The sequence below is a fragment of the Doryrhamphus excisus genome, linkage group LG16 (genome assembly GCF_037039965.1).
Source record: "Doryrhamphus excisus strain RoL-2023G ecotype Guam linkage group LG16, RoL_Dexc_Guam_v1.1, whole genome shotgun sequence".
NCBI lineage: Eukaryota > Metazoa > Chordata > Actinopteri > Syngnathiformes > Syngnathidae > Doryrhamphus > Doryrhamphus excisus.
In genome coordinates this window covers 3,775,308-3,786,687 of record NC_136372.1, presented here as the reverse complement: position 1 = coordinate 3,786,687, position 11,380 = coordinate 3,775,308, and the positions used below count along the sequence as shown (strand labels likewise).

Sequence of the window (11,380 nt, the reverse complement as noted above, 5' to 3'; positions counted from 1 at the left end):
AGCCGAATCAGTTGTTCGCATTTAAAAATTAATTTGGCGTCTTGTGTTCGGTATTGCCGTGTTTCATTCTTTAGCCGGTTTGTGATTGCGTGACGGTAACACAACTCGGACAAACTTGGCCTGAAATGCATTCCCAGGTATCTTTCCGAGATTTTGAGTGATGGGATTATTTGCTTTAAAATTCTTAATCACATTAATAATAATAATAATGACTATGGACTATGGACCGCGATACAATCAAAAGCCGAATCAGTTGTTAGTATTTCAAAACGATACCATGCCGAACTGGACCAACTGGTGGAAACACGGATGCTTAAACGCCATTTATTAAAAAAAAAAAAAAAAAGATTAAATCCAAAGTGTCATGAATAAATTAGCAGTCACGCAATATTATTTTCATTAAAGCCTCCTGTCATTTCAGCAGCGTGAATATTCATGGCCTGAGACTGCGTTTGTCATTATCACACTAAAAATGCACCACTGGTTTTCTTGTTGGCGAGCGTACGACGACGACGACAACGACGGCGGCGACAGCCTGTCAATTCTACCGCCATTAAAGTTGTTGAAATGATGCTTACACTGGAAGAAACACGAATAAATCTTTGCTGTTTACCCAACCTCGCGTTCTTCCGTTGAAGCCCGGAATGTTCTTAAATGAACACACACTTTATTTACTTTATTTACTCATTTCAGTCTTTGGATTTTAACTCATTTTAAGATGCGTAATGTGGATGTTGTCAAGGGAAAATTATTGTTTATATTCAATATGTGTCACAGGTCAGATTTCAGGGCAGTACTCTTAATTTTAGCTGATGTCGGACATACTATAAGTTTGGGATCACTTGGAAATGTATTTGTTTTCCAAGGAAAAACAAATTTTCATCCATTTCACAAACAATTAAAATGAATCAGATGATTTTCAAAGAAGGAAGTACATTTTTGCATAGAGGCCTACTATCAACAACTGTCAGTCCTCTGCATCAATTTCCTGGTATGGCTGCTAATCCAAGTTCATCATTTTATAAGGCTAATAGATTGTTAGAAAACTAAAAAAAAATAACTAAAAAAAAAAAAAAAATTGAAACTAAAACTGCTAAAACTACCATGCTGTTAACTACTCCCTTCATAGAGCAGCACAAACTGGGTTTAACAAGGACACAAAAACGATGCACAAACTGGGTTTAACAAGGACACAAAAACGATGCACAAACTTGGTCTAACAAGTACACAAAAACGATGCACAACTTTGCAAGAACACAAATGGACTTCATGGACTTCCATATCCATATCTCAGACTGGCCAAAAAAAAAAAAAATCCCAAAGTGATCCCAAACTCTTGAGCGGTAGTGTAGCTGAGGTCGAAGGTCATCCAACAATACATGTTCTTTGCACTTATTAGGTATTTTTATGTGAAATTACAACCCTACTCAGTTTGCATTACATGTGACAGGAAGTAGCTGAGTTCGAGCAACGTGTTCCCAGTAATTTGGGTTAGTTTTATTTATTGCCATATTTAAGCAAGATCTTTATTGATTTTTTTTTATTATTTATCTTACGCCACACATGTAATTCCAATGGCAAGGCAAGGAAACTATTCATTTTGACTGATATGATGCAATCATATAACACGAGATGGGTCGTTTTCAGACGTTCAGGTGATTTTGGATGAGCCATAACTGAGGTCTGAGGTTTGGATTCATCGTAATTTTTCAAGAATTCCTATAGCTTAAGCAAGTACCCTATTGATATTGATGTATATATAATATTGATATTGGATATATTACTAGTGTAGCTGGTTATGGTCTGTGAATGAATACATTAGCATGCGTCACAATGCAAAACTCTAAACATTAGCATGCATCCCGGTGCTCTCTTTCTCTTGCCTGCCATTTTTTTTTTATGTTTATGTTTTTTTCCTCCTCTTTCAAGTTGATTGACAGACCAATTGAGTCTGCAGGCGCCCGCGTCCCAGCGAGCCGTCAGCAGACACGTCGTGTTTGGCAACTTTATCTTGCCTCGGTTAATTATATGTACTTTCTATTTTTTTTTTTTTTTTTTTTTTGATCCAACCAGAAAGCCTCCAGCTTGGTGACATTCCACTCCCCAAAGTTTCCCACATTGCTGCCACAGTGCGATATTTGGGATGTGATGCTTTGGATGTGACAGGTGATAAAATGTGCTCAGCGGGAAACGGCTAATGTTATTTTCCTTATTATTGCATCATATGACATGTAATTTCAATATTTAATGAACTACTTAAGCAAGATTAAACCTGATTCATACATATTCATACTCATACTCATATTCATACTACTACTTATTACGATACTATGTTCATTTCCCGGCAAATTTCTAGTCTTTTATGATATAATTAGCTCCGTTAGTACGATACCCGGTTATTATGATAATCCGGTTACTAGGATGCCCTTTTCATCTCCCGCCAGCCAGTTTGGTCTGCTTATATCGATACAAAAGCAGCTTAAATCAATCTTTGCTTAAGGATTTCAATACCAAAAAAGAACACGGCGAACGGCTGCTTCCAGTCAACTTTATTTTTCACACTTCCACCACCAGAGTGCAGCACACACAGCGGAAAACACCCGTCCCTCGCGCCTACCCCTCCGGGTGGCAACACCTTCCCTATCGATAGTTCCGGGGTGAATTATGTCCCGGTAACCGGTAATCACTACAGCGTAAGTTTATTATTATTTACTGTAGTACAAAATGTATTGTAGTACAAAAGCATGCTAGATACGCAATCCATGAACTCAAGGAGAAAATTACATGCCATATCAAAGATCCGCCCACTTTTAATGCAGTTCGGTGCAGGATCAGATATATGGATAGTCTGGTTATATCGATATTTTTTCCGACTCCCGAGAATATCGATATAACGAGACTTTACTGTAACTTCTGCAAAAGTACCTGTGATATCGGGAGGGAATGGTACGGCATACAGCGGTGTAGTCAAAACTGTCGGAGTGATTTCACATAACGTCTAAAGGATCTCTCTCTTTGCGTGGAGAGTCTCATGCTGTCATCTTCTTGCTGAATTAGAGCAAAAATCACCTCCGGTTTGAACACACACACACACACATACACACACCAGCGCAGTCATTTATATTCAAACGACTTCACACTTCAAATGGAAGGAGGGGGGGAAAAAGGGGAGAAAAAGGCTTGTGTGTCCTGTCATGCGGTTGGCAGACAGAGACAACCGCTAACGCGCGGTGACGCTAACAAAAGGATGTGAGCGTGACAAGTCGCGCCACTTTGGATTTCAAATGTAAGAGGATTATTATTAATGTTTGCTGACATAACTGGGACTTCAAGTCAGCTCCGGCAGCTTCATTTAAAAAAAATGGAGCAGTCAGAAGCGTTTTTAGTTAAGAAAAGAACACAGCATTTTTATGTGTGTGCCTCAGGGCTCCTTACTCGATCCTCAAGCGTTCTTTATGACTACATGACATTAAGTGTTCAATCGCAACTTTTTGTCTTGTTTACGAACCTGTTTTATGCTTTTAGACGTATTTGACGTTGAAGAGAAGGCTGATGGTCCTCCAAAGTGAAGACTTCAAATCCCTCGTGAGTAGTGGTGGCACTTGAAAAACGTCCGAGTCACATTCGTTTAAGTTGGAGAGGCACTTGCTTCCTGGTGTCTTTTTGTTTTGTTTTCACAGGCTTCTCTTTTTGCTTTATGTGAGAGTAAACTTTCATAAAGTTCAGCTGACTTTTTTTGGGGGGGGGGGGGGGTTCCAAAGAGTCTGGTTTTCTTGAAGTAATACCGTCAAGTTCTGAAGGGCTTTCATGTAAACTGAATCAGAATGGACTTGTACCCGTGTGTACATACACCAACACAGTACGATAAAGGGGGGTAGACAGGACAGGAAGTGACGACTGGGCAATAAAAGGAAGAACAAGGGGCGAGGGGGATCAAAACTAAACTCCTATGGGGGAGTACAGTGTGGGACTGGAAAAAAAACCTTTGTAACATAAACACAAATATAACTACATTAAACAACATAACTACTCAAAGACCTGCACCAGGGGAAAGGGAAGGGGTTGGAGGTGTTACAGGTGACCACATTTTATAGCCCCGTCTTCACAGCTAAGTTTAGTGAAAATGTGGTCGACCCATCCAGGTGAGTTATATCTGTATTATATATACAATAATCCCTCCTTTATCACTGTTTTTATCACTGTTTTTGCTGGACTGCTTATTTAAAAATTGAATTTTTTTGTAGTTGGAGCATAGAAAACTTATTTATGACCTTCCAAATATGGGTTTGAATATTGTTAGAGCCCTCTTGACATGAAATTACAACCCCATAGTCACCTTTTATACCTGTATTATATATACACAAATCCCTCATTTATCACTGTTAATTGACTTTGCTTTTGCTGGAGTCCTTATTTAAATATAAAATCTTTCTGTAGTTGGAGCATAGAAAACCTATTTATGACCTTCCAAATATGGGTTTCAATATTGTTAGAGCCCTCTACACATGAAATTACATCCCCATAGTCACCTTTTTTACCTGATCTGTATTATATATACACAAATCCCTCCTTTATCACTGTTAATTGACTTTGCTTTTGCTGGACTCCTTATTTAAAAATCAAATCTTTTGTAGTTGGAGCATGGAAATCTTATTTATGACCTTCCAAATATGGGTTTTAATATTGTTAGACCCCTCTCGACGTGAAATTACAACCCCATAGTCACCTTCTATACCTGTACTATATATATATACTAATCCCTCCTTTATCACTGTTAATTGACTTTGCTTTTTCTGGACTCCTTATGTAAAAATAAAATCTTTTTGTAGTTGGAGCATAGAAAACTTATCTATGACATTCCAAATATGGGTTTTAATATTGTTAGAGCCCTCTAGACACAAAATTACATCACCATAGACACCTTTATACCTGTATTATTTATACACGAATCCCTCATTTATCACTGTTAATTGACATAGCTTTTGCTGGACTGCTTATTTAAAAATAAAATATTTTTGTAGTTGGAGCATTGAAAACTTATTTATGACCTTTCAAATATGAGTTTTAATATTGTTATAGCCCTCTAGACATGAAATTACAACCCTATAGACACCTTTATACCTCTATTATAAATACACTAATCCCTCATTTATCACTGTTAATTGACGTAGCTTTTGCTGGACTCCTTATTTAAAAATCGAATCTTTTTGTAGTTGGAGCATAGAATACTTATTTATGACCTTCCAAATATGGGTTTTAATATTGTTAGCGCCCTCTAGACATGAAATTACAACCCCATAGTCACATTTTATACCTGTATTATATATACAGGAATCCCTCATTTATCACTGTTAATTGACGTAGCTTTTGCTGGATTGGATTTAAAAATCCAATATTTTTGTAGTTGGAGCATAGAAAGTTGAAGTTGAAGCACAAAAAACAAAAAACTACTACTATTCAACCACAAACAATATTATTTATTCATATATTTTTGAAAAGCTGTGTGATAGCGTGATTGCCTATCTTGAATCGGCCCAAGAGATGTTTTTTTATTTCACTTATGGCCGACCATTGCTCAGGTTTGTGACAGCTTCTGATGGCGTTTGTAAAAACGTGATTTCGGAGTGAAGCCTCGCCCAGTAAATTGAGTTAGAGACCCCTGATGTAAAGGATTAACTGCTCAAGCTTTTTTCTTTCTTTTTTTTTGTGATGCCACCACAGATGGCAAAGAGGAAACAGTATGTTCCGGCTACTCAGTACAACATGGCAGGTCACGTTTCGTCATCGTGGGAAGAGACCTTCCAAGCACATCAGAATTAGGGTGAGTAGATCATTTTTAACTTCTTCAGCAAGCCGTCACTCCCATGTTTGACTTCTTTTTACACTTAAAATAATCTTATACTGTTAAAAAAGCTTGTATAATGGAGTCGGTTTGACACCAAAAAGGCGTTTCCATCGACAGTGGAACCATCCACCACTAACATGAAGAAAAAGTGAAGCTCCAGCAGACCTTAATGCGACTATATAAAACGCTGCCCTAAAAAAAAAAATACCTTCCAGCCAAGGTGAGATTGATTGAAAAAATATGTTTCCTTTCCCCCGCAGCTAAGAACACATTAAAGAAAATAAAGGTGTGCAATCAGGATGGAAAGAGATGATTCATGGGGCCGAGCTCTTAAAGTTAAATGTTCCAAAAAAAAAACACTCATAGTGGCCTTTCAAAAAATAGCCCACAAACCCCCGTCATGCTTTCTCGCACTGCGGCGCATCTTTGCCCAACACTCCCGAGACGGAACGATATGTCAGAACTGTAGCCCCACGTGGTTCATCACGGAAAAGGTCACGTATATTCCCTGCACGGAGGACCTGAGCGGCATCCTGAATAGCGGGAACCCTGTTTAGTCTTTGGAGACGGAGCTTCACTTTGATGAAGCGGTCTTAGAACTTATCCGCTTCCACAGTGGGTGACCTTGTAAGGAAAGGAAACGCATGCAAATGATGGAAAAGCTAACAAATAATGGAAAAATTGGGATTAGTTAACAAATTAGCTTGCTTTGGTTGTGGTATTTACATATGTGGCGTGTGCATGTGTGGCACATGTGATGTGCAAAACAATTAAAAAACATACAAAAGACACACTTTACCCGTACGGTGTAAAAGTGTAAAAAAAAAAAAAATGTCCGCCAGTCTACAGCTCATGAATCAGCACATTTCTTACATGGGCCGGCCATAGGAACCAATAATAGCGGTTCTGACTTAGAAAACCAAGGACACCTTTTATACCTGTATTATATATACAAGAATCCCTCATTTATCACTGTTAATTGACTTTGCTTTTGCTGGACTCCTTATTTAAAAATAAAATCTTTTTGTAGTTGGAGCATAGAATACTTATGGGTTTTAATATTGTTAGATTCCTCTAAACATGAACTTACATCCCCATATTCACCTTTTATACCTGTATTATTTATACACGAATCCCTCATTTATCACTGTTAATTGACATAGCTTTTGCTGGACTCCTTATTTAAAAATAAAATCTTTTTGTAGTTGGAGCATTGAAAACTTATGACTTTCCAAATATGGGTTTTAATATTGTTAGAGCCCTCTAAACATGAAATTACATCCCCATATTCACCTTTTATACCTGTATTATATATACACGAATCCCTCATTTATCACTGTTAATTGACTTTGCTTTTGCTGGACTCCTTATTTAAAAATAAAATATTTTTGTAGTTGGAGCATATAATAATTATGGGTTTTAATATTGTTAGATTCCTCTAAACATGAAGTTACATCCCCATATTCACCTTTTATACCTGTATTATTTATACACAAATCCCTCATTTATCACTGTTAATTGACATAGCTTTTGCTGGACTCCTTATTTAAAAATAAAATCTTTTTGTAGTTGGAGCATAGAATACTTATGGGTTTTAATATTGTTAGATTCCTCTAAACATGAACTTACATCCCCATATTCACCTTTTATACCTGTATTATTTATATACGAATCCCTCATTTATCACTGTTAATCGACTTGGCTTTTGCTGGACTCCTTATTTAAAAATAAAATCTTTTTGTAGTTGGAGCATAGAATACTTATGGGTTTTAATATTGTTAGATTCCTCTAAACATGAACTTACATCCCCATATTCACCTTTTATACCTGTATTATTTATACACAAATCCCTCATTTATCACTGTTAATTGACATAGCTTTTGCTGGACTCCTTATTTAAAAATAAAATCTTTTTGTAGTTGGAGCATTGAAAACTTATTTATGACTTTCCAAATATGGGTTTTAATATTGTTAGAGCCCTCTAAACATGAAATTACATCCCCATATTCACCTTTTATACCTGTATTATATATACACGAATCCCTCATTTATCACTGTTAATTGACTTTGCTTTTGCTGGACTCCTTATTTAAAAATAAAATCTTTTTGTAGTTGGAGCATAGAATACTTATGACCTTCCAAATATGGGTTTTAATATTGTTATTTGGAGTCGCTAATTAGACTAGCATGTTTTTGGATGTGGGTGGAAACCGGAAAACCCACGCATGCACGGGGAGAACGTGCAAATTCCACACAGAGATGCGTGGAATCGAACTTGTGTCTCCTAGCTGTGTGGCCTGAGCGCTAACCACTCGTCCGCCATGCAGCCAATTTGTAGCATAACATGTTTATATATTTATATTCATTAATATGAGTATGAATGGTTGTTTGTCTATATGTGCCCTGTGATTGGCTGGCCACCAGTCCAGGGCGTAACCCCGCCTCTCGCCCGATGACAGCTGGGATAGGCTCCAGCATATCCTCGACCCTAGTGAGGATAAGCAAGTAGCTCACAGTGCATTATTATTTATAGAAAGACTGTCATCAGCGTGGTCAGGTGTACCTAATTTAGTGGCGTGTGTTTGAAAGCAGGCCTACTTTGTGCTTTCATTGATTTTTCATTGCAAGCTCCTGTCTAATTATAAAGACATGAGAGCAGCACTTTCCTTTGAGCAGACGTGTCCAAGTGGATCATCATCATCATGTCTTATTTATCTTTTATTACCAGCATCAAGCAGCTTTTTGATGTTCACAACAGCCTGCAGAAGAACATTGTCTTTTATTTATTCATTTTTTTTATACTGTCGATAAGACAGGCTGATTGGTCACGGGTACTTTAAGTTATGCAAGTCATATTTTAGGACAGTGACCGTCATTGAATAAAATAACTCATTTTGCCTGCTAATATTACAGGTATTTTTGAGAAGCCGTTTATTTTCAAGTTTTAATCCAATTTTTGTTATTGATATTAATTTTCTCAATTGTGTTTTCAATATTTTTTCTTGAAAGAATACAACCATTATGAATTTCTTAAAGGGGACCTGTTATGTTTTTCTTCTTTTATAACTATAAATGTTGTTACTATGTTGTATTCTCGGGTTAAATAATGTAAATAATCATTTTTGGATGGCTTTGCATGCTTACAGTTTTTTTTAACAGACTTCTAATGACGTTACTGTAACCCTGGAAGTCCTCGGGAGCGGTTGGGAATGTGACCAATAACAGTTGGAGTGTGCTCGGCAGGAGGAGGGTCCAGGAATGGGGAAAATTCCAAACACCAATTGAGTTGGAGGTAAGAAAATCCAAGAAAACACTGCTAGAAGAGGCGCAGAATCTGGAAGATCTAGAAAGTATTCTGTGCGGGTTATTGTGTGTAGTTGCTCTATAGGAATCCAGAACTCAATATAATTTCAAATAACATGACTTTCCGAATGCTGCAATTGTATTTTTTGGCATTCCTTAATCAAATTATATCTTTAGTCTTGTAATTTTGTAATTCTCGTAATTTTTTGACATTTTCAAAAAATATAACTTCATTAGCAATTCTTTGGCATTTTACTTCAAAAGTCTGACTATTACAATGTCGTATTTGCGGGTTAAATAATAATTTTTGGATGGCTCCACATGCTTAGAGTTTGTTTTTTTTACAGACTTCTATGGACGTTACTGTAACCCCGGAAGTCCTCGGGAGCGCTTGGGAATGTGACCAATAACAGTTGGAGTGTGCTCGGCAGGAGGAGGACCAGGGAATGGGGTAAATTCCAAACACCATTTGAGTTGGAGGTAAGAAAATCCAAGAAAACACTGCTAGAAGAGGCGCAGAATCTGGAAGATCTAGAAAGTATTCTGTGCGGGTTATTGTGTGTAGTTGCTCTATAGGAATCCAGAACTCAATATAATTTCAAATAACATGACTTTCCGAATGCTGCAATTGTATTTTTTGCATTCCTTAATCAAATTATATATTTAGTCTCATAATATTTTTACATTTTTACATTTTTTTCGCAAAAAAGTATGACTTCATTAGCAATTCTTTGACATTTTACTTCAAAATTCCGACTATCCTATTTTTATCCTTATAACATTCCAATATTTCTACAACTTTTTTCCACTAGGATAAAGTAGAGGAATGGTGTTTTTAGGCTAAAAGAATCCCAAACTAGCTAGCTGCTTTGTTAGCTTTGTTGACTATTTATTTTAAAGAGGGCCCGATTTGTACAATTTGTCCTGTATTTGTAATTTAATTTGTCCCAAATGGTGTTAAGTGGGCATAAGCTTTGTGTACTCGGTTCTGGGAATGCTTAAGATGGTGAAATGTTTTGCGCCCTCATTAGCATTCATTTGCAGCTCGGCGTCATTAGCATGCTAACAGTAATCTTTTAGCGCTTTGTGTTCCGTGTGACACATTTATATAAATAAATAGCCGCAATTAAACATAAAGCGCTTTGACCCGGCTTCCACAGCCTCGAGCTATATTTCATGCTAGCCCTGGTACATATAATTCGCTAATAGTTCCAACAATCAATGAGGTATTAAATGTTTTTTAATGACATTTTAATCATACTGTATGATGTCGGTGTTGCTTGCTATGTGCTTTGCTGCAGTAATCAGCATAAAAGAATACATGTTGGGGGAAAAATATTCCTGTTTTCTCATGGGGGAGGCTCATAAAAAGTAGCGGTGATTTATGATTCAATAAAAACACACAAAATTAGGCGAGCTTGGAAAGGCGATCAAAGCAGCCTTGCAAGGATGATGTCTTAAAATGGACAAATTCATATTGTTTAGAATATCCCCATAGATGCAATAAATCACTTTTTTTGACAAGTTAGTGTGTCCGACCGGCTTCTCTTCTTCTTTATTAAAGCGCCACGGAGGATGACAGAAGATCCATCTGTGGACTTACACACACACAGCGTAGTCCGCCTTTAAATTGGGATTAATTACAGCACAGTGGGGGGGGGGGGCGTGGGTTGAAATGGGAAATGATACGCTCCCGGGAAGAATGCTTTTAAAAGACGCTTCATCTCCGTTAGCGCACGAGCCCTTCAGATGGCGATCACGTATCGAGCAGGTGAGAACAAGGGACCACGGCGTTTGTTTTTCTTGACCTTCTTTTACAGTAGAACTGCAGGCCTTTTCCATATTTTTAAATCAATTCATTTTTTTATTGTATGACTTTACTATTGACATAAATGACCAACGTACCACTATATTTTATATGATTTTATACCATTATTTGACTTGAGATGACTGAGTATTGACTTAATTATTGTGAAATGACATTTTCTCAATTCTTATTCTTGTAAAACAAACAGTTAAAAACTGGAAAAACTCCTAAAAACAAAAATTTTTCAAGTAAACATTTGTCAACCCTTTGAAAAATTGCATAAATTAATATTAATAATAATAATAATTATTATTAATAATATTATACTATATATTATATTTTATATAATATTATTAATATTATTTATTATTATTCAATATAAGTCTGACTCAGTGTCAAACACTAATTTCATCACACAGCAAACA

General features: G+C 36.7%; 1 non-coding gene across 1 annotated transcript in view; it reads left to right on the top strand.

Annotated features, from left to right (window-relative positions):
- The window catches only part of LOC131102751 (uncharacterized), a 108,441-nt gene extending 98,855 nt beyond the window's left edge, over positions 1 to 9,586 (top strand). Inside the window, exons 4-7 of the transcript XR_013630004.1 lie at positions 3,526 to 3,585; positions 5,722 to 5,821; positions 8,992 to 9,137; positions 9,496 to 9,586. This is a non-coding gene — a transcript (uncharacterized LOC131102751). The remainder of the gene's footprint in view (positions 1 to 3,525; positions 3,586 to 5,721; positions 5,822 to 8,991; positions 9,138 to 9,495) is intronic.
- Positions 9,587 to 11,380: the final 1,794 nt, after the last annotated feature.